The sequence below is a fragment of the Apium graveolens genome, chromosome 7 (genome assembly GCF_009905375.1).
Source record: "Apium graveolens cultivar Ventura chromosome 7, ASM990537v1, whole genome shotgun sequence".
Classification (NCBI taxonomy): domain Eukaryota; kingdom Viridiplantae; phylum Streptophyta; class Magnoliopsida; order Apiales; family Apiaceae; genus Apium; species Apium graveolens.
The window spans coordinates 168,599,814-168,624,415 of NC_133653.1; the positions used below are offsets into that span (position 1 = coordinate 168,599,814).

Below are 24,602 nucleotides of genomic sequence, written 5' to 3' on the forward strand. Positions count from 1 at the left end.
CTGTACTGACTTAACAGGAAAACCCATATTACTCTGTCAAATATTTAAGTATGGCAGGAATACTACTATAGAAGGTGAAAATACTAGCCTAAAGACGGACATGGCATGTACAATAGAGCAATTTGGCGACTGGTTGTGTAACAAGAGAGCAATCGGCATAGCAACATTGAAGTCTAAACTTGAAGATATGATACGAGGAGGAAATGCATGTGTCATTGGCACAAGTAAAGGTGGATTAGCAGAAGAAATACTAACTATTTATTATAATAATGATATAATTAGCAGGGATACTACAGCTTTGAACGAAATGCATGCAAGATTATCAGATTTAAAGCACAATCATGCTCAGAAGACAAAGGAAATTTATCAGAATTTATTATCAGGCCAAAGACGGAGACTAGTGGCAACTCTAAAGAATATAGCAACAAAAGAAGAAGGATGTTCTGATCCCTTTGCATAGATATTTGTTAGGCCCTGAAAGGGTGACCTAACCATATAATACAATGTAATACTATTTGATGAAAGTTAGGCCCAATAGAATTTGGTGACCTAACAATGTAATAATAACGATGAATTGATAGGCCCAATGAGAATTGGTGACCTATGGATATTACAAATGATATTTCGGCCCAATGAGAATTGGTGACTGAAAGCATATTACAAATGATATTACGGCCCAATGAGAATTGGTGACTGAAAGCATATTACAAATGATATTTCGGCCCAATAAGAATTGGTGACTGAAAATATATTACAAATGACACTACGGCCCAAATTATATTGGTGACTGTAAAAAAAAAAAAATCAATAATTTTCAGGAAAAAGAAAAAGACAGCAGCAACAAAGAAAAAAGGTTACTAGAAGAAAAAGACAGCAGCAGAAAAGACAAGGACATTTACCAGAAATTTTATCTCTAAAGTCAAAAAGAAGGTGGAATGGCAGACAAATTACAGAAAGTGGATTCAGCTTTTGAAAAAGAGGAAAGAAAAAGAACGGAGGAAATTAAAAGGGAATCTTAGAAATAGAAATTAGTAGAATCAACAGAGATTGGAAAACTCTATAAAAGCCATCTTGTAAATCATTAAGAGATATCGAAAGTTTTCATTAATAGAAATGGCTGTTTATAAATTTTCTATGAGTAGCTAAACCCTTTACTCTACAATCTCTATACAAGAAAATATTGTGAGATCGAAGTAAATATTATACTATGTCTATGTTTAGTAATTGTTAAGACAGATATAATATTTTATTAAGTGTTTTAGAGGATATCCCAAGACGATCCCAAGGTCAGGCTATATCCCGAAGCAAGGAAGCGAGAAGGGAAGGAGAGCCAAGACAGGTTGACAGCCATAGGTGATCTAGGATACTTATAAGGTATTATTCTGAATTTATGATTGCTAAATTATGATATTAGTAGAATGTTTATGGAACAGATCACAATATGAGTATTATTATGAGGTTGTAGACATTTAAATGAAATATGTTGATTTTTGGATTTAATCATGAATATAATATTCTTTTATAATTGTTTATTATATATCTGTGTGCCTTCCCTCTTTAGGGTTATCAGATATAAAAAACGATCCCCGCGAATCTGAATCTGGTATTTTCGGGTTTATATATGGATTTGACCTATTTGGGTTTTGATGTTTATTTTATTTCTGGTGTTAAAAAAATATAATTATGAGGTGTATTTTAATAATTTTATAAGGAATAAAATATCTCAATAAAGCTCATAGTTGCTCTATTATATATAATAGATTTATGAAATTCAATTTTTAATAGGGGTTAATCGAAAAAACTAGAACTTAAAATAACAATACTACTACTACTACCACTAATAATAATTAAATATAGAGAGAGAATTATATATTTATAATGTAATACTGATACACAAAACTAATTTCTTACTGAAATCTATTTATGATGGATCCCTGGAGCAGGCAACGTGATAGGCCCTGGAGCAAGTTTGAATATTAATCGAATGCCCTGAGCGTTAACGGCAAACACAACATAATCTATTTAGCATTAACTCAAGTATAGCCTTTATTCTTGTTTTCAAAAGAACAAAAATTATGTTCGTAATCAATGTTAAAGAAAAGCGAAATTTGAATAAGGGTAAATATACAACTTATCCAAATATTAATAAGATGTTTACTAAATTTTGGGTCACGAAAGTACTCAAAAAAAATTAGACACTTTTACTAAAAATTGTACTCACTCCATCTCTAATTGTTCTGTTTGACCAATTTACAATTTAATTATTTAAATTTTGACCGCAAATAATGTATAATTTATAATTAAATAAATTTTAAAAATAGTGTCATTAGAAAACATATCTAATTCCCTTTCAAAGGTATTTTTTATTTTTTTAAAATAATACATAAAATTGTCGTAATAATCGGTCAAACTTTAGTCAAATAAATTAGTGAAAATAAGAGACATAATATGAAGGAAGGAGTATCTCCATGGTTCTATATGATCGCCATCAACGACAGTTACAAGAAAAAGAAAAAGGTTATTTAAATTAAATTGGTCTCCTAATTTTTTTTATTACTAATCATGTTAAATAAATTAAAATTAGACAAAAAAAAATTTTGTCGCATCATAATGAACCGTTTTTTCTTAAAATTTATGAGGGTTTCTTCAGCCCATAAAAATTTATTATCTAATTAAAATTTTTGTATAATCAATACATGAGTCATAATTCAAGTTGTAATAATCATAATAAAAAAACATTCGGGAATTTAAATAATAAAATATTTATATACAAATAGATAACACCAAAGTAATGTATAAAATTTGTACATCATATCCTACATCACTTTCTTACTATCATCTTTTTCACTTCCATTCATATCCTATGCAAGATACTTTTTCGCACAAATAAATTTGAAAAACAACAAAACAAAACTAACAGTGACAAATAATTCGATGCAAACTACATGAAAGTCTAAAACTATTGACTAAGTTTATAATTATATTAGTTTAAATTCCGTGTCTTGCCGGAGTTTTATTAATATTTAAATAATTTTTGAAATTTTATTTAGTCAATCATATATTAATTTAAATATATTTATATAAATATATTATAATTATATATTTTATAATAAAAAATAAAAGAATTAGGAAAGAGTTTTGGTCGTAGTTTAGCGGTATAAGGAGATTGTATGTATTAGTTTAGCATGCGTATAACACTATTTATTTTTATTTTTAATAACCAAAATAAGGGATACTGTTTTATCAAAATATATCTCATTCTGATTATTATAGTATAGATTAGTAAGAGTATTTATTACAAAGTTCTATGGAATTCTTGTTTTTCGGTGGAATCCTGGAGTTCACTTACGTTCTGCAATTAATATATTATGTTAGGTCACACAACACTATAGAAGGGGGTTGAATATAGTGTATAAACAATCAAATCGATTTAGAACACAAAGTATGTAATAGTAATCAAGTTTATTGAATATAATAAGTCATGTTACAAAGTAGGTTAAACTACTCTCTCAGTGATGAACAATATCACTAAGAGCTGCTAGGTTACAATGAATAATATTCTCGTGAATGATAACACATGTAGTGTAAACCCTAAGCTATGTTTATATAGTACACAGTTACAAGATATCTTCTAATCGATATGGAATATAATTTTTTCTCCTAAAATATATCAATAAAATATTATCTTTTTACAAGTCTTCTAGTCTTCTAACTGTAATGTATATCTTCCAGTGTTTTAGTCATGATCCTCTCCTGTAAAAAAGCTGCATTCCTTATCTGAAGTACTTGCACTTAAGTCTTGATATAAATCCTGACGGCCTTAAGTTCTGTTATAAGTTCTGACTTCAGTAAGTTTTGATTTCCAGTAAGTCCTGATAAGTCCAGATATTAAGTTCTGAAACTAAACACATTAGATTAGTCATGACATCACAAATATATCTAACAATCTCCCCTAACTTGTAAATTATGAAAAATATACAAGTTAATAGATTTGATGATTTCAAAAACATTAAAGTACAAATGCAATGAGAGTTTATTTAAACAACTAACTACAACTTACAGTCCTTACAGCTTTTACCAATCTTACTAAATCAATCTGAATCGAAAGTGATTCTTGACAAAGTTTGATATCAACTTCCCTTCTGCATTTCTCAGGACTTGAGCCAATGTAGCCTTGACTTCCCTTCTGCATTTCTCTTTCAAAATAACTTCATGTTTAGCATAATTCTTCTTCATTGGAATTTTACTTCCATCATCTTCAACTATCTTTGGAATGAATTTTGCAACCCTTGATCCAGAGATTCTGGCTTTATCCCTTATGGTCTTCATGATGAAATTTGACCATCTTCTGGTAATCTCAAACTTTATCTCCAAAAGATAATGAAAGAATTTAAGTTCTTTCAGAGATTTGTTCAGCACATCTGATTCTGACATTCTGTATGTTCTTCCATCTTCAAGAAATAGAATCAGCTTTTCCTTGACATTACTCTTATCATGAGCATCCAGTACCACTTGAACATATATAACCTTGTCAAGGTGTTTATGTGTAACTTCCTTAAGTGGTTTGTCAGTTAATAAAAATGGATCTTTGATAGTTACTTCAACTCCTGTTTTGATCTTGGCTTCACTTAATCCTAACCAAGATCTATCTCCTGCTTCTCTGGCATTCAATCCAACAGTCATGAAATCAGATAGTAGTTGACTTTTCTTAGGATCTGATGGTTTAACATTCTTCTATAAGAGTTTCTTCTTATCAGGAACTGTCATCTTGTTCAAATCAACTTGAGCTCTATCAGAGGTTGATGTCTTGATGCCTTGTTCAGGATTTGCAGATTCTTCTGTAGCTTGCTGTTCTGAAATTTCTTCACTCTGAGCAACTTGAGCTATGTCAAAGGTTGTCTTAGATTCTTCTGTCATCTTTCTTCTTTTCAGAGTTTCAACAGTTTCATCTTCAGTAGCAGCATTATCAAAGACTTGAACCAACTTGCACACAGGATTCATCATAATTTGAGGAATCTTCATCTTCTGTTTGTTGACTATCTCCCCAACCTTTCCTTTTCCCTTGTCTTTGGGATCAGTAGTGGTTTGAGATCTAGTGCTTGATCTTGGAATCTCTGTGGCAGATCTTTCTTTTATCACAATGCATTTTTCCTTAAGCCTTAGAGGTTTCTTTGTATTAGAAGCTTTAGACTTATGATTTGTCTTCTCAGCTGCAAATCTAGCTTCTTCCTCCTTTAGAGTCTCTAAATCTATTCCAGGATTATGCTTGAGAAATAATCTTTTAGAAATTTTTTCATCAAGAGTCTGAATCTTGGGATCCTTATAGTAGACAGTAGTCTCCCTTCCCTTAAGCTTCAAAGTTTGTAAAAACTTCTGAGAGTCTTGACTTTCAGCTTGAATCAGAATATCAGAACTTGATATTAGACTTCGATTATCAGAACTTGCTTTCAGAACTTGAGCATTCAGAGCTTTAGAACTAAGAAATTAGTTCATGTGAAGAAACTTTGCTGCTTTGCTTGCCTTGACCTTGACCTTTGCCCTTGCTAGGGTTTCCCTGGTCATCTTCAGAATCATCCTTTTTCTTCAGTGATTTGCTAATTGAGCATTTGTGTAAAACCCCCAGATCCGGGGTCGGGGATCCGGATCGTCACGGTCTTTCATTCCATAATATCACTTAACTTAATTAATAATAAATAACCTCATGCTGTGACCCCACACTAACACACACCACAACACGTTATAGTCTCAGAGATAAAATTAAAATAAGTACAAGTCCTTGAATCCACAATTTAAAAGTTATTACAACCCAAAATGATTACTTGATAAGTTTACAGTTAATTGCCATTATCTGTCATAAGTTATAATTATACATAATTGGTTCCTAAAAGTAGAATGTCTGATCTACAAATAGATCTACCTCTGCAGCTATAGCAGCTACGATATCAACGGGAAGACGCGGGATGCTTCCCACGCGCTTGCGCTGGGTCTGCTTGAGTTTGGCCATCTTTTCTAACTATTGTTGTGTGATGAAGAAATGAAGCAAGAGTGAGCATTACAGCTCGCAAGATAATATATAAGTGTAAACAGTAATGCAAGTATCTAAATGGATAACTTACTAGAAGCCTTTAACAAGTGTAAGGTAATTACTTACTGGATATAAGCTTAAAGGAAGATGAAGTTACCAATTACTTCACTATACTTATATCATTTTAGAAACCTACTTGAACTACCACTGTTTAAAGTATAATAAGTTTTCAAAGGTTCATTATATAAATGAAACTACAATATAAGACTTGACTAGATTCAATCTTTGAAATATTGTTTAAAGGAAATGAAGTTATGAGATACTTCATTCGATGGAAACACCATTATAATTATTTGACCATGTCAATGCTTCGGCAACCACCCATCCGTAGCCTTTCGATCGAAATGCTCCGAGTAGTGTTGCAGAAATATCCAACTGGATGATGAACTCATTACGGGAGTTTGTCGCGCCAGGAAGACCACTTATGATGATCAGTCGCAGTAGTGCAACCCCACCATTTTCTACATGTAGAGGAGAACCTGTCGGATTTACTTGTCAACCGAACACTGGACTCCTAAGGAATGGACCGTCTTAGCGGAACTTCCAGGCCATTTGGGCCAATATAATAAGGCTGGGCCGGCGCCACTCGACCACTTACGCCACTCCTAGTTCAGATGAAATCCATGACTCTGAAACGTAAAGCTCGTCCCCCCTTTCCCTAAGTAGAAACTTGTTGATACGGCTCCACCTAGAAGTCGTATCTAGTTGGAAAGGAAAACTCACCGATATTTCCCAGGCGGTGCCTGTTAATGGATTAACTTGTTCTAAGAATTTTACTTCCCGAGTGTTGGGTAAGTAATCAAAAACTCTTTTATCAAAACAGCAACCTTGTTGCGAATATAAAATACACCACAGAGCCGGATCCCTCAGGTTTTGAGCGCTCAATTTAAATCCCCTTCGAAAGGAGGATCTTAAATATAAAAATGAGTTTTGGGATCCGCCCTAACTTTTAAAATCATTTTGAAAACTCGAAAACATTTTTAAGAATGTTTGGAGTAATGCTGATTTAATGAAATAAATCAGTCCCGATATATTAGAAAATATCTAAATATTATTATCTAAATAATATTCCCATAAAGGATAATCTTTATAAAAATAATTGAAGTAGAAGTTTTAAAACTTATACTTGAAACGAATAATAAATAACAAAAGATATACTTATACGAAAGTACGATCTTTATTTGTATAATCGAAAATAAGTTTGATTATCGAAACCGTATTCTTTAATAAAATAAAGAATATTATTTAGTAAATAAGCGGAGTCATAAGTCCTCGAATGAATATTCAAAATAATATTCATTAAATAGAATAAACGGAGTCATAAGTTCTCGAATGAATATTCAAAATAATATTCATTAATTAAAATAAAGTTATCGAATAAACCTTATTCGATTAATAGTTTTGAAAACTATATCTATATATATATATGAATATATATAATATACTCGGGAACATCGACTCCCGATTTTAGAAAATGTTCATCTTTGGGTCCCCTATACTAAGGGTATATGCAACTACTGCTTATCTCTAGCATAGGTATTATGAAACTTATAAGCATTTGAATCAACAATTAGATAACAAGATTATGAAACAGTCATGCATATATACCATATCGGCATGCTCCAATATATCGCAAGATTTGCTAATAACAATCATGCACTTATCACAAGATAATGCATATACATATATACATCACAACAACAGTAAAACAGGTAGAAAACTTGCCTGAGCGACTGAGGGTGATAAAAGGCTTGGGACGAGTCTGGTAACCTATAAACAACATATAAGTTGGAATTAAACCAAAGTCGCTTAAGAATCTATACTTTAACCAATTAGACCCTAACGTTCGCTTTTGCGCTTAACGATTCACTTAAATCGCTCGAGTACCCTCGGCTCCACCATTTTTAATAAATTAACCATTAAGAGTTTTAAGGTGATTCTTTCGCGAGTACCATACCAACTGCCTAACCCACTTTACATAATTGTCTTATACTCCAATTAGTCATTTAAGGGCCTTAACTAAGGTTTCAAAGTAAGGCGAGGGGTAATGGTTCGTTCGCGAAACGCCGTTACTTAAAACGGTCGTTTCTCCTAAACCGTACATCAGATTTAAGCGAACCACATATCAAAATGAAGCTCATAACATGAACAATCTAATCATGGAAATGGTCAAAACCTGACAGTGAGTTCACGGGTCCTGATGTTAAGAACAAAAGCAGTCTAAGGTAAATCGGGCATTACGACGGCTATGTTTACGCGATTACCAAATTTTATAGTACTCCAAATCAATCCACAATCAACCCACAATCATTACTACAACCAAACTCCATCCATACACTACTACAACAGCCCTAACATCTCAAGATTTCCAATTTATACTACTTCTCAATCATGAACTAAAAGCTTACTTAAGTTCATTAACTAATAATCAAGATTTACAACTCCAAAAACATTACAAAACCAACCAATCTCTAGATATACAATAATCATGAATGTCATGAATATACTACTCATAACAAGCTCTTAACATTCAATAATAATGCTAGGTTAAGAGATTATACCTTCCTTTAGAGTAGGAGTAACTAATGAGCTTGAAACAACCTTGGAAAATCCTTACTAAAGTTTTATCTAAACAAAAACACAAGATCAAAATTTCAAGTTCTTGAAAAACACTATTCACTCTCTTCTTCCATGAATTATCGGAAGAGATTGTGAAGGAATTTGAAGCTTAGATTCATAGGATATCTATATCTAGGTACAAGGAACCTTAGATAATTACCTCACTAATTAACAAAGCTTGGAACTTGAATTTTAATTTTCTTTCCTTTGAAAAAGAAAAGAGGCCGAGAGCTTCTTCTTGAATAATGAAAGTCAACTTTGTGTTTTGTGATTTGTTTTGCTTGGTTGTTTTGTTTTGCTTAATTACCTTTTAACCATGGTAAAATTTGTGTGGCTTGTAATCAACCAACAATTCCTTCCCTTTTGGTCATGCTTATGTCATCCTCATATGTCATCTTCCCACACTTATCCTCTTATTGTTGGTGTGATGACATCATCATCACTAACCTCTTTGATTAACTCCTAATTACTTGGCTAATGATCGCTGATCTGTTATACGGTTCGCTTAACTTTTGTTTTCGCTTATCGTTTGAGGGATCATACCCGGGATCTTATTACTTGGGTTTCCTTAACCTTTCTCAATACATTATATTCCTTTTATGATCCTCTCTTATAATCCTTGAATTTAAATCCTTTTTATCTTGTTACCTTATACTCAATTCTTTCGGTATCTGATGGATTTTCTGGAAAAATTAAAGTGTTCGAATTTGGATTTGACGATCTTTGCATACACTTATATACCATATAGTGTACTAATAAGATCTCAGAATAACAATAAAAGAACCTCTACAAAGTGTTGCATGAAAAGTTTTCTTATTCAGCATAATCAGCAAAAACACTATTCATAAGGGTTACAAAAAGTTCAAAATTTTGGGGTTATTATAATTTGGAGTTAACTACCTTCTCCCCCTTTTTGCCATCATCTGATAGGAGTAGAGAAAGAAGGATTTCCACTGAAGATTGGATCTCAGTTAATTGAATTTGTTGAGCAGCTTGATTTTGTAAGACCTCATCCAGTTGGGCTTGCTGCTTTTCTTGAACTTTTTCAATTGCTTCCACTTTCTCTTGAATAGGTCTGATAAACCTCTTTTTTTCTAATTTGATTTCCATGTCTAGCTTATCAGCTGTTTCTTGAAGTTTATCAACCTTTGCTTGAGTTGTGGAGTGTAGACCTTAAAGAGATTTAGTACGGAGAGCAGTGACTTTAAGTTGTGTCTTAAAATTAGAATTTGTCAGCAACTCATCAGCTTTTGAAATATGATCTTTCAGAACATTTGAGCTTGGAATGAAGTCAGGTTCATTCCACTTCTTGGTCCATTCAACTCCTCTGTGAGTTTCTTCCGATGGAACAGGAACATCTTCTTCAACAAATTTAAGTAGTGCCTCCTTTCCAAGAATTGGAGCATTAACTGGAGCACTGTCTCCAGAACTTGATAACATCTCCTCATCTTCTGATAACACAAGAGTGTGTGTAGCTGAAGGAGATTTTGGAACTACTTCATCCGTTTCAGGATCCAAATCCAGAATTGGAGTACTAGGAATATCAGCATTTAATGGAGAAACAGGTGGAGTTGACTCCTTTGCTTGTGGTGCTTCCAGATACAAGACAGTTGGTATATGTAACCTGTGAATATCAATTTCAGGACTTAATCTTGAATCTTCAACTGTAGTTATTTCTTTGAATGGAGAGATAGGAGGTGTGATCACTGTGTCTGGAACAGTGTCTTCAGGTGCTGGAAGGGCTTCAATGACTATTGGTTCTGATGAGATCAGAGATTCCTGATCTCCTTCCAAAGCTTCTTCGGCATCCTTATATTGAGCTAGTATAATTTTCACACCTGCTCTCTTCTTCTTTGAACTGGACTTTGGTTGTGAAGGTGTTGCTTGAGCAGCATCAGAACTTGAAGTTCTTTTCCTTTTCAAAAATCCAGAACCCTCAACTTCATTCTTTTTCTGAGGAGTTACCTCTTTAGCTTCAACCTCCTTCTAAAAAATTACCTTTTCATCTTCTACTGTCACAGGTTCTGATGCTGGAACCTGGACCTGTTTATCCTCATATGATTCATCTCTCAGAATCAGCCTTCTCTTTCTCCTTGGTGAAGATTGAGGAACATATTTGGTCCTTTTGGTTTTGGACCTTGAGGATGTGTCAGATTTTACAACTAGCACCTTTTGAGAAGTACCAGAGGTTGGTTTGGATTTGAGAGGTGAGATTCTGATGGTAGGTGCTGATGATTGTGGTTGAGAGGATTATGCTGGTTGAAAGTAGGTTCTGATGGTAGGCTGTGGTTGAGAATTGGAAGGCTATGTTAGTGGAGGTTGAGAAGTAGTAGGCTGTGTAGGTGGAGGTTGTGTTGGTACTACATCAGGATATATGGTACTGTATGTGTGAGGACCAGAATTTACTAAGAACTGTTTTATTGATTGAGGAATTTGGAGGGGTCTTAGTATATTCTTCTTATTATCAGCAGATAATAAGTCTGTGAAAGCCCTTTTGTGAAGTTTAAAAGGTTGAATCAATTCACTAACCAGTTGGGGCTTATCAGACCTACAAAAACTATAAATAAGTTGACATAATCTAGCAAAGTAAACAGTATTTGGGTCCTCTTTCAACCTATCCATAATAAAACCCAAAATAGCAGTAGCATAATCAAAATGAGTTTGATTATGAAGTGCATACCCTATTTGCAGACTCAGAATTGGAATAGCATCAAAATTTGAGCATTTGTTGGCAAAGGCTCTGGTGATGCAATCAAAGAAGTGGCTCCACTCCCTTCTGATATATGGCCTCTTCAGTTGTCCCAGCTTGGACAGACTTTTCTCATAGCCAAGATTGTCCATCATACCCTGTAGAAGTGGATCCTCAATCTGAGCATTAAAAGTACAATTTTCTGGCAAATGTAGAGCTTGTCGAACAGTATACAAGGTAACCAGATGCTCATCTCCCCAGTTGTGAAAATGATGCTTGGAGACCCATTTTCACCACCATCATCATAAACTGCAGTCCTCCAAAACTCCAGTATTTGTGTTCCTGAAAGTGATTGTTGTTAGGCACAAAGCAAGCGCTAAATAAATCACGCAAGTATACGTATTCACAAGTAATATAGAATGATTTCTAGTTCATTCCCACAGAGACTCTGATTAATTATATCTAATTAACACTTACTCACCAATGTATGATTATTCTTCAATGTCAAGACAATAAAAATTAAGATTGATTAACTAATAATAACTACGAGAATTAAACACTTGAATTAACAATATTAAACACACATGAGATCATAACTTCATTACTACTTCATTTAATAGTTATTGTTATTACCCTTAGCATATAATGGTGATGATATTAATCGAATAACACAAAACTGATAAACGCCAACTTTCATTGTACGAATATCATTCTACCAAGCATCCATAATTAAGATAGAAGTTGAATATGCATCAATTATGTTGAGACCCTATATGTCTACAGAATTTAACAACATAACGATTAAAGCGCAAGTTATTCATGATGATTACACAGGGCAAGTAAAATGGTTAGAGTTACCCATTAAGCATGCATACAATACACGAACCTATGCTAGCATGGTAAGTTCTAAATCTCAAGATTCACTGTCGCTTCACAAGAGATTAACATGCTATCTTACATGTTCGCGACACACATAAGACGAATAAGCACAACCTATGCTAGATATCATTCTATCACCACATACCAAGGTATTAAACAATTAACTAATGAAATCCATAGTAAATCTGCTAGAATCCCATGATCACGATTAAACCATAATAGAACTCATCATCACCATGGGTTCATATGAAAGCATGATAATAACACAATGATATAAACTAATAAAAATACTTAATAAATAATGAAGTACGTCACAAGAGTATTATGGTTCAAAGCATAAAGAAAACTAGCATCCATTATTACAACGAATTAAAAGAATCACAAGATAAACGTATGCTTCCTCTTCTTCGTTGTTGTGTGCTAAAACGGTCTTCTCGATCTTCTTGCCTTCGCTCTCGATTATCTTCTATGAAGAAAACGTCTTCCCAAAAGGTTTATGTAATAACCCAAGAGAACCAGCGCTAACAGAAGTCTAATTGAACTCGTATTAATAAATTCCAGAATCTGAAAATCCATACCCAGGCGGCCGCCTCCTTCTTCCAGGCGGGCGCCTGCTACCAGGCGGTCGCCTGCTCCCATCAGGCGGGCGCCTGCATTACTTCTGGAAAAAAAATATTATTTTGCTTCTTTTTTTGCTGAATTATTCGCACATCAACCCGGGACTGATTCCAAGCACTTAATCTTATTTTGATGAAATCCATCTATCTAAGCAAGTTATACCCTGAAATGCAAAAACACTCAAAAACGCGTCAAATACACAAAATACCAGAGTTTAAGACACCAATTCAAGCCGTTATGAGACACTCTGAGTGGTATAAAATGCCACTTATCACACCCCCACACTTGAATCGATGCTTGTCCTCAAGCGTCACAGGCTCAAACTCAGAATAAAACATGCATGAATGCAAAATATATGAATGCAGCGATCCCCATCGCGATGACTAAACCAACTTACACATGACATATCAACAAATGAAATTACGCGACTAAAGATCAATTAAATCTCGCAAGCTAACATACAACTAGAAATGTGGTGTGTGTGAATGCTTAACATATATGCTTCGAAACTAGATCAATCACCATAACTTAATTATCCTCAAGGCAATCACAAGCTTATACGAAGAATATATTCTAGACATAAAATGACTTATAACACATAAACAAATGCTTATTTGATCATGCAATGAGTGAGGTACGCAAAAGACTTATGCAATGTTACCCATTTAGCGAGCGTTAGGTTAGCGGATCCCAGACTATAAAAGCCTTAGGTCACTAGGCACAAAGTCCCCTAAGAACTTAATAACTCGAATACCAAAGAGCTCACTCGTGATCAATTGTGCATAAACCATATTTTTTTTCTTTTCTTTTTTTTCTCTTTTTCTATTTTTTTTCAATTTCTGAGCAAGTGCGTTTCGCTCCATCTTGCTCAACCCTAGACTACTCGTATACAATACGAGCCGGCTACTATCCATTTGACGCCTAGCCACAACTAGCAATGAATTCTAACTTTTTTTCCAATTTTTATCTTTTCATGTCTTTTATCATTAAGAGACTATCATGCATTCTAAGCATAAGCAATAGATTAACCTCAAAAACCATCAAACCATGACAACAATCTAGTCTTTAAGCATACTCTAAGACTTAGTGAAATTACAAGTGTTTCTAGCATTCATGTCAACTAACAAGATTTAACATCACTCTAATGCTATCACTACACCCGCATCAATATCACATATTAATCAGTAAAGCAACACAAAGGGATCATGGTATATGCATGAGCTATATGACATGATAATTAAAGCTATAAAATAAAATAAAAAAACTTTATATAAAAAAACTCTATGACAAAAATATACAACTATATGAACTAAACTAACATGAAAATACAACTACATGACACACCCACAAATATATTCCTTAACTACCACCCCCAAACTTAAAATCTTCACTGTTCCCAGTGAAGGTAATAGAAAGGAACACAGGGTATACCTACTCAGAAGAATCATCATCATCATCACCCTCAGAGGGTGGAGCGTTAGGAGGTGGATAAGCAGAATCCTCACCAAAAATGGGCCCCTGAATGTCAGCTCTAAGGCCTCTAAATGCAGTCCCAAGTGCTTGGGTGAGCTCCTGTGCAAACTGACTCTGTGACTCATACATCGCATCCATCCTCCTGGAAAGCCTCCTTTACTGGACATCAGCCAATCCCAAACCATCTCCTCCCTGGGCTCTCGAAGAACCTGCCTCTCCCCGAGCCTGACTGGGCCTAGCCATGGTAGCACCAGCTGCTGGAACTCCTCCTGGAAGGTGATATCCCAAACCATGTGACTCGGGCTCTCCACCTGTCCACTCCTGCATCGCATTCAACGTCGATGAATGAATAGGAGCGGTCGACATCTGCAGCTTCTCATAAGACGACCATTGGACTCCACATGCCTTGCAAAGCTTCGTGACAATAGAGACATATGGGATAAAGTACTGCGATTTCCCCCTCAAAAACTTCAAAATCCCTTGGTAGATGTACTCACCAAGGTCCACATAATATTCCTCATTCAGAATTCCCCATAATAACCTCGCTCTCTCCACTGTAACCTCATGTGCATGCACAGAAGTAAGAATATTAGCACACATAAATGCATTCCAAGCACGAGCAAACCTGTTCATCGCGACAGCAGGGAAATTACGATAATCGTTGGTTCCCCTTTTGAACTTCCACACTGTGCCCGGCCGACAAAGAGTAGCAATAATCAAGTCCATATCAATATCCCCAAGGACCTTTTCATTCCAATTCTCCTCATGTGGTTTCCTTTGTCACTGTCCAATTACCCGGTGAATCGCCTCGGGCTGATAATCAACAGTAAGCCCACGAATAACAGAAAACCCATCCTTGTCAGCCTTGGCATTTGCATAGAACTCACGAACGATACTCATCGGAACCGCCTCAGCTGACTCAAAGAATGTAATCCATCCTTTCTCAGCAATCATCGGTAACAAATCACCATCCCTCCCTGATGGCAAGAACCCCCTCTCCCTCATAATAGGCTTGGTCAGAAGCTTGGTGTACTCTTCTTCAGCAGCCCCATCCAACAATCGGGGCCTCGCAGCAGTGTTCCTCGAAGAATCAGCAGTCAAAATGGTGTTGTTGCTCCCTACAGTTCGTGATCTCTTTGGGGCCATTAGAACTGAAAATAAGGGTTAGAGAGTTGTTTTTGGTGTGTAGGAGAGATTACGTAGAGTTGAAAGTGTATGGGATGTGTATGGAGAGGTTGTATGTATATATATAGCAAGATTAGGGGTTGAATTTGATTAGGAGTGGGGATTGTGGCTTATATTCGGGAAGAAATTGTGGGTTAGTGGTGATATGCTGCTGTGTTATTTGTTTTGTATGTGTGTTTTTTTATATAGGCTGAAAACGAATTTTTTCAAAAATCAGGGGCGCAGGCGGTCGTCTGGCACTAGCAGGCAGGCGCCTACTAGCGCGCGACCACCTGATCCTAGCAGGCGGGCGCCTGCAAGGTCTCTGGAATTTTTTTTTTGCCAACATTTTTCTGATTTTTTTGGGTTTTTGGATAAAGTACTAAATTCTAAGGTGTCATATGGTTGCATATCTTGGGTTGCCTCCCAAGAAGTGCTTCTTTTACGCCATTAGCTTGATGTAGAGTAATGCGATCAAGTTGACAATAAAATGGCACTAACCACTTCACGGTTTGCCGTATCCCCATAATAGTGCTTCAATCTCTGACCATTTACTTTGAATGCTTGGCCCGGATCGTTCTCAAAAATCTCCACCGCTCCATGTGGAAACACAGTTTCGACGATAAATGGTCCAGACCACCTTGATTTCAGCTTTCCAGGAAAAAGTCGGAGACGAGAGTTGAATAGAAGAACTTGTTGCCCCGACATGAATGACTTAGGCGATAGCTTCCTGTCATGCCACCTTTTTACCTTTTCCTTGTACATTTTGTTGTTTTCGTACGCTTGAAGTCAAAATTCATCAAGTTCATTTAACTGAATCATTCACTTCTTCCCAGCCGCATCTAGATCAAGGTTTAACTTCTTCAATGCCCAATAAGCCTTATGCTCAAGCTCCGCAGGTAAATGACATCCCTTACCATAGACAAGTTGAAATGGGGACATCCCAAGTGGAGTCTTGTATGCTGTTCTATAAGCCCAAACAGCTTCATCAAGCTTCAAAGACCAATCTTTCCTTGACGGACAAACGACTTTCTCTAGAATGTGCTTGATCTCTCTATTAGACACTTAAGCTTGACCATTAGTTTGCGGATGATAGGCAGTAGCAATATGATGATTCACCTTGTAGCGTTGTATCATATAAGTGAACTTACGATTGCAGAAATGTGACCCTTCATCACTTATGATAACTCGCGGCGTTCCAAATCTTGTGAATATCTGCTTATGATGAAAACTCAACACTACCTTTGCATCATTAGTCAGTAGATCCTAGACTTCTACCCATTTCGAGACATAATCGACTGCCAGCAAGATGTATTGATTATTGCAGGATGAGATAAATGGTCCCATGAAATCGATTCCCCAAACATCAAAGACCTCAACTTCAAGCATCACATTTAAAGGTATCTCATCCTTTCTGGTAAGATTGCCAACCCTTTGGAAATGATCACACCTTAAAACGAACAGATGTGCATCCTTAAACAACATAGGCCAGAAAAAACCTGCTTGAAGAATATGAGCTGCTATCTTTTCACCACCATAATGTCCACCATAAACTGTGGAATGACAGTCTCGTAATATCCCCTCCGCCTCATAGAATGGGATACATCTCTTGATGATCTGGTCAGCTCCTTGTCTAAACAAATATGGTTCATCCCACATATACCACTTCACCTCATGCAGAAACTTCTTCTTTTGAGCCGCATTCATATTAGGAGGAATTATATTGCTAACAAGATAGTTCACAATGTCTGCGAATTATGGCTCTTCCTCTTGAATTGCGAACAACTACTCATCCGGAAAAGATTCGTTGATCGATATCTTATCATGTGAAGTAGAATTGGGATTCTCCAATCTAGAGAGATGGTCAACTACTTGATTTTCAGTACCTTTTCGATCCTTGATCTCTAACTCGAATTCCTGTAGCAAGAGAACCCAACGAATAAGTCTAGGCTTCGAATCCTTCTTTGAGACCAGATAGCGGATGGAAGCATGATCAGTGAACACTATCACCTTTGTCCCAAGTAGATAATATCGAAATTTTTCGAAACCAAAAACTATAGCCAAGAGCTTCTTCTCATTAGTGGTTTAGTTCAGTTGGGCTCCATTTAGCGTCTTAATAGCATAATAGACCACATGAAAGATATTATTTTTTCGCTGCCCAAGAACTGCTCCCACTGCATAATCACTTGCATCACACATTATCTCAAAGGTTCTCTCCAATCAGGTGTCGTAATAACTGGTGCAGTGATTAAACTCTTCTTGAGAGTCTCGAATGTTGCCAAGCATTCATCATTAAATTTGAAAGGCACATCTTTCTCGAGTAAGTTGCACAACGGCTTATATATCTTAGAGAAGTCCTTGAGGAAACACCGATAAAAACCCGCATGACCAAATTAACTACGGATTCCTTTCACAGAAATAGGTGGCGGAAGATTTTCAATGACGCCCACCTTGGTTTTATCCACCTCAAGACCTTTACTAGAGACCTTATGCCCAAGAATGATGCCCTGTTGCACCATGAAGTGACATTTTTCCCAATTTGAGCACCAGATTGGTTTCCACACACCTTTTGAGCACCAAACGGAGATTATTCAAGCATTCATCATACGAATGTCCAAAGACAGGGAAGTCGTCCATGAACACTTCGATATTATTTCCAATCATATCGGAGAATATAGCCATCATGCATCTCTGAAAAGTGGCAGGTGCACCACATATACCAAAAGAAACTCTGCGAAAAGCAAACGTGCCAAATGGACACGTGAAGGTGGTCTTCTCTTGATCTTCTGGTGCAATGCAAATCTGATTGTAGCCCGAATAGCCATCTAGAAGACAATAATACTCATGACCAGCCAACCTGTTAAGCATCTGATCAATAAATGGAAGAGGGAAGTGATCCTTCCTTGTGGCTTTATTCAACTTTCTGTAGTCCATACATACCCTCCGTCCTGTGACTGTTCGAGTGGAGATGAGCTCGTTTTTCTCATTTGCTACCACAGTAATACCTCATTTCTTAGGTACATATTACACGGGGCTCACCCAAGAACTGTCAGAAATAGGATATATGATTCCTGCATCCAGCCACTTTAGAATTTCTTTCTTCACCACTTCTTTCATGATAGGATTAAGCCTTCACTGTTGCTCAACAGTCGTCTTGCTGCCTTCCTCTAGCAGAATTTTATGCATGCAGTACGAAGGGCTGATCCCTTTTATATCTGCTATAGTCCATCTGATGGCCGATTTAAATTCTCTCAAAATCCTCAAGAGCTTGTCCTCATCACTACTTGAAAGGTCAGATGCAATAATAACAGGCAAAGTAGATGCATCACCTAAAAAAACATACCTCAAGTGTTCAAGCAATGGTTTAAGCTCCAAAGTAGGTGCTTCCTCAATAGATGGTTTGAGCTTTCCCTCAGCATTCTTGAGATCAGTATTTCCCAGAGATTCAAATGGCATGTCTAGCTTTCGTTTCCAAGGAGAAGCATTCAGATATTGTAACTGCTCATTGCCTTCATCATCTGCACTGTCAAAATCCCCCAATAAGGCTTTTTCTAAGGCATCAGACCTTAGCACATGATCAAGTTCTGAAATAACTGCAGAATCGACCAAATCTACCTTGAAGCACTCCTTATCTTCCGTAGGGAATTTCATCGCATTGAACACATTGAATGTCACATCTTGATCTTGCACCCTCATGGTGAGTTCACCTTTTTGCACATCTATCAAGGTACGGCCCGTAGCCAAGAAAGGTCTTCCCAAGATTATGAGAATCTTCTTATCTTCCTCGAAATCCAGAATGATAAAATCTGCAGGAAAGATGAGCTTGTCCACCTTTACCAGTACGTCCTCCATGATGCCTCGTGTGTATGTAATCGAACGATCAGCCAATTATAGAGACATGTAGGTGGGCTTCGGATCAGGAAAATTCAGCTTTTTGAAGATAGAAAACGGCATAAGATTGATGCTTGCTCCCAAATCGCAAAGGCACTTGTCAAATGACAACTTGCCAATGGTGCAAGGAATGGTGAAGCTACCTAGATCCTTAAGCTTTGGAGGTAACTTTTGTTGTAGCACGGCACTACACACTTCTGTCAGAGCAATGGTATCAAGATCATCTAGTTTCACCTTCCTTGAAATAATACCTTTCATGACTTTTGCATAACTAGGCATTTGCTCCAAAGCCTCAGCGAAAGGTATGTTGATGTGAAGTTTCTTGAACACCTCCAGAAACTTACCAAATTGCTTGTCCAGTTTTTGTTTTTGCAATCGCTTAGAAAAAGGTGGTGGAGGATAGAGCTATTTCTCCCCTGTATTACCCTCAGGAAGAGTGTGTTCAACAGTAGTCTTCCTTGGTTCCCCCTCTTTCTCCTTTTGCTTTTCTTCTTCATCCTTAACTTCAACTTCTACCTCTTTTGCTTTTTCAGCATCATCAACTTTTCCAGACCTTAAGGTGACAACTTTGACTTGCTCTTTAGCTTCCTTCCTGCCTGGCACTTCAGTATCGCTGGGAAGTGTGCCAGGTTGACGATTGAGCAAGGCATTGGCTATTTGTCCAATTTGATTTTCCAAGGTCTTCATAGAAACAGCCTGACTTTTGCACAACATCTTTAACTCCTCCAAATCAGCACTAGAAGGTGGAGCAGCACCTCCTTGTTGAGGATATTATTACCTTTGAGCATATTGTTGAGGTTGCTGGAATCCAGGTGGATTAAACTGTTTACTTGCAGCCTGCTGATATGGTTGCTGAACAGCATTCTGATTATTGCTCCAGCTGAAATTGGGATGATTTCTATTATTAGGATGATAAGTAGCGGGCACATGCTGATGCGGTCTCTAAAAATTGTTCACATACTGAACAGATTCATTAACAAGAGAACACTAATCCATAGTATGAGAGCCTGAATAAAGCTCACAGACACTAGCTATTTGATTTACTCCATAGTTGGCTAAAGAATCAACCTTCATAGACAGCGGTTGTAGCTGCGCTGCAATAGCTGTAGCTGCATCAACTTCCAGGATACCTGCTACCTTCTCAGGCATCATCCTTTGAGTTGGGTTTTGATACTCGTTTACAGCCATAGTTTCAATGAGATTATAGGCCTCAGTATAGCTTTTGGCCCACAAGGCGCCTCCAGAAGCTGCATTGAGCATGGGCCGAGATTGGGCCCCCAAACCATTGTAGAAACCAGTGATCACCATCCAGTCAGGCATACCATGATGTGGACACTTTCTCAACATATCCTTGTAGCGCTCCCAAGCTTCGCACATAGATTCTCCTTGTTGCTGCGCAAACTGAGTAAGAGCACTCCTCATAGCTATAGTCTTGGCCATTGGATAGAACTTCACCAGAAACTTTTGTGCAAGATTTTCCCAAGTAGTGATAGACCCAGCTAGTAAAGAATGTAACAAGTCCTTAGCTTTGTCCCTCAGAGAGAATGGGAAAAGCCTCAGCTTGATAGCCTCATCAGTAACACCATTATATTTGAAAGTACTACAGATCTCGACAAAATTCCTGATATGCATGTTGGGATCTTTAGTCGCAGCACCTCCGAAAGAAACAGAATTTTGCACCATCTGAATAGTGCCCGACTTGATTTCAAACTATTGGCCTGAATAGCCGGATGAATGATGCTTGACTGAATGTCATCAATTTTAGGCCGAGAAAAGTCCATAAGAGCTGGATCAGCTTGAACTACACGATCACCAATTATTTAAGGTTCTTTCTTTTCACCCTCTTTATCCGAATCTTCAAAAACTATCTTCTCTGGAAAGTCAAGAGTTGTATCTGTCTCCTCAGCTTTATCCAGATTCCTCTTGCGAGTGCGAGAACGCGTTTACATAAATGCTTGCTAGAGTACCTGAAACACAACCGGAAGTAGTAAGTAACAAGTCTTAATCAATGAATCCTAATAACCATTGATAGGAAGTACATAAACTAAATAAATTAACACTGAGTCCCCGGCAGCGGCGCCAAAAACTTGTTAGGCACAAAGCATGCGCTAAATAAATCACACAATTATACGCGTTCGCAAGTAATATAGAATGATTTCTAGTTCGTTCCCACAGAGACTCTGATTAATTATATCTAATTAACACTTACTCACCAATATATGATTATTCTTCAATGTCAAGACAATAACAATTATGGTTGATTAACTAATAATAACTACAAGAATTAAACACTTTAATTAACAATATTAAATACACATGAGATCATAACTTCATTACTACTTCATTCAATAGTTATTGTTATTACCCTTAGCATATAATGGTGATGATATTAATCGAACAACACGAAACTGATAAACGCCAACTTTCGTTGTACGAATATCATTCTACCAAGCATCCACAATTAAGATAGAAGTTGAATAGGCATCAATTATGTTGAAACCCTATATGTCTACAGAATTTGACAACATAACGATTAAAGTGCAAGTTATTCATGATGATTACATAGGGCAAGTAAAATGGTTAGAGTTACCCACTAATCATGCATACAATAAACGAACCTATGCTAGCATGGAAAGTTCTAAATCTCAAGATTCACTGTCACTTCACAAGAGATTAACAGGCTATCTTACATGTTCGCGACGCACATAAGACGAATAAGCACAACCTATGCTAGATATCATTCAATCACCACATATAAAGGTATTAAACAATTAACTAAAGAAATCCATAGTAAATCCGCTAGGATCCCATAATCACGATTAGCCCATAATAGAACTCATCGTCACCATGGGTTCATATGAAAGCATGATAATAACATAACGATATAAAATAATAAAAATACTTAATAAATAATGAAGTACGTCACAAGAGTATTAAGGTTCAAAGCATAAAGAAAACTAGCATCCATTGTTACAAAGAATAAAAAGAATCACAAGATAAATGTACGCTTTCTCTTCTTCGTTGTTGCGTGCTAAAACAGTCTTCTCGATCTTCTTGCCTTCGCTCTCGATTATCTTCTATGAAGAAAACGTCTTCCCAAAAGGTTTATATAATAACCCAAGAGAACAACGCTAATTGAAGTCTAATTGAACTCGTAATAATAAATTCCAGAATATGAAAATCCGCACCCAGGCGGCCGCCTCCTTCTTCCAGGCGGGCGCCTGCTACCAGGCGGTCGCTTGCTCCCATCAGGCGGGCGCCTGCATCACTTCTGGAAAAAATATTATTTTGCTTCTGTTTTTGTTGAATTATTCGCACATCAACCCGGGACTGATTCCAAGCACTTCCTTAAGCTTATTTTGATGAAATCCACCTATCTAAGCAAGTTATACCCTAAAATGCAAAAACACTCGAAAACGTGTCAAATACACAAAATACTCGAGTTCAAGACACCAATTCAAGTCGTTATGTGACGCTCTAAGTGGTATAAAATGCCACTTATCAATTATGGTTGGGTTAGAGTATACCCAATCTCACTGCGAGCCAGAAAGTCTTGAATGAAGTGCAGATCTGAAGAAGCCTCGTCATTGTTGAGAATAGCCATATAATTGTTGGGGATAAACTTGGCTCCATCATAGATAAGATCCTTAGGTGCCATTTTTGTGAAAAATTAAGTGAAAATCGTGTGATTACAAGGTGTTTGATAAAATGCCTGTTAGAAAGTCTGTCGGGAAATAGAGAGAGAGAGAGAGAGAGAGAGAGAGAGAGAGTAAAAGAAATAATAGATTAAGGTAAGAGATAAGGTAAAAGATTTGTATAATTTTTTATCTCTAATATTCATACTCTTCCCACTCAACGGCTCTTTTTGGAAGTAGAACAAACATTTTACACCTGGCAGCATGTAAACAGTCAAAACACTATTAGTGGGCACGGTAAACGTGTAGTAATTATTGCTCACATGCGGTTACCAAAACAAACACACAACCCATTAACCAAATGATTAGCAATGTTTTTATCTCACTTAAATATTTTCTGATAATATGACCGTTACAGTAAAAACCATAAATAAGTCAAGTAAATAAATAATGCCACGTAAGCATCAGGATTTGCATCAGAACTTGACTATTATCAGAATTTAACGATCATCAGAACATGGCTCCTGTACAAAAAAAATGAATGACTGTTTTTGTGTTTCTTGACACAAATACTGACTAGTTTCTTCAGAGTTTAATCATCAGAACTTTCATCAGAACTTGTCCTCAGAATTTATGCAAACAATACTTAACTGTTTGTCGGAAACAACTTAATCACCATAATATTTTTTATCATTCATATGGAGTGATAGTGTGTGTATGTGCAAATGATCAGATAAAGATTAAAGTCTGATAAACTTCAGTATATCTTAAAAATAAGGCATACCTAAGAAAAGTGCTTAAAATCTGTCTTGAATTGTGAAGTCTACTATAGAATAAAGTTATGCAAGAATCCACCTCACTGTTTGTGCTCATTTTATGCATCTTTTGAAATTCTTTAGACAGTGGCTTCTCAGTGTAAATGAGTTACAACTGCCATTAGAATTTATGTTGTTATCAGAGTATTTTTCCAGTAATCAGAGAATGTGAAAAGTCACCAAGAAAAATTAATTTGCTTTTCTAATGCATATTACTTAATACCGGCAATGCACTTGGATCTTCCCTCTCACATAAATTACTCTATATCTCAAAGGAGTACCTGATTTCAATTTTTCTTTTCTTTTATTTTCTTTAGATAAGTGAGGCTTATCAAGCATGTAGTTTATCCTTAAGATTTACTGACATCAGAATTTGACAGATAAGAAGCAATAATTTAGTTTGTGACTTAGTAATAAGATACACAAAGTAAATTTGACTAAGATCAAAATCAGAATTTGCTTGTGTTATTGATTTCCACATAAACAACTAATTCAAACATGGGATTCATAGTTTGTTAAAGACTACTAAGTCAGCATCTAACGAGATAATCCTCATTGGATTGAATAGTCACAGAACATTCAAAACATTTGCAGAGTTTATAGAATCACATCAGATAACAATCAGTGTTTAATATATTACAATTTAAGCACATATTACATTGAGATAAGAAAATCTGTAAATACTGATCACAAAGTCTGATGTATGAGAACAAAAACTAAACAGATTTTGAGAA

General features: G+C 36.2%; 1 non-coding gene across 1 annotated transcript; it reads left to right on the plus strand.

Moving 5' to 3' along the window:
* The first annotated feature begins 20,736 nt into the window (after window positions 1-20,736).
* LOC141675376 (small nucleolar RNA R71) lies at window positions 20,737-20,843 on the plus strand. The gene has a single exon (XR_012556032.1). It is a non-coding gene; the product is annotated as a small nucleolar RNA R71 (small nucleolar RNA).
* The last annotated feature ends 3,759 nt before the right edge of the window (window positions 20,844-24,602 follow it).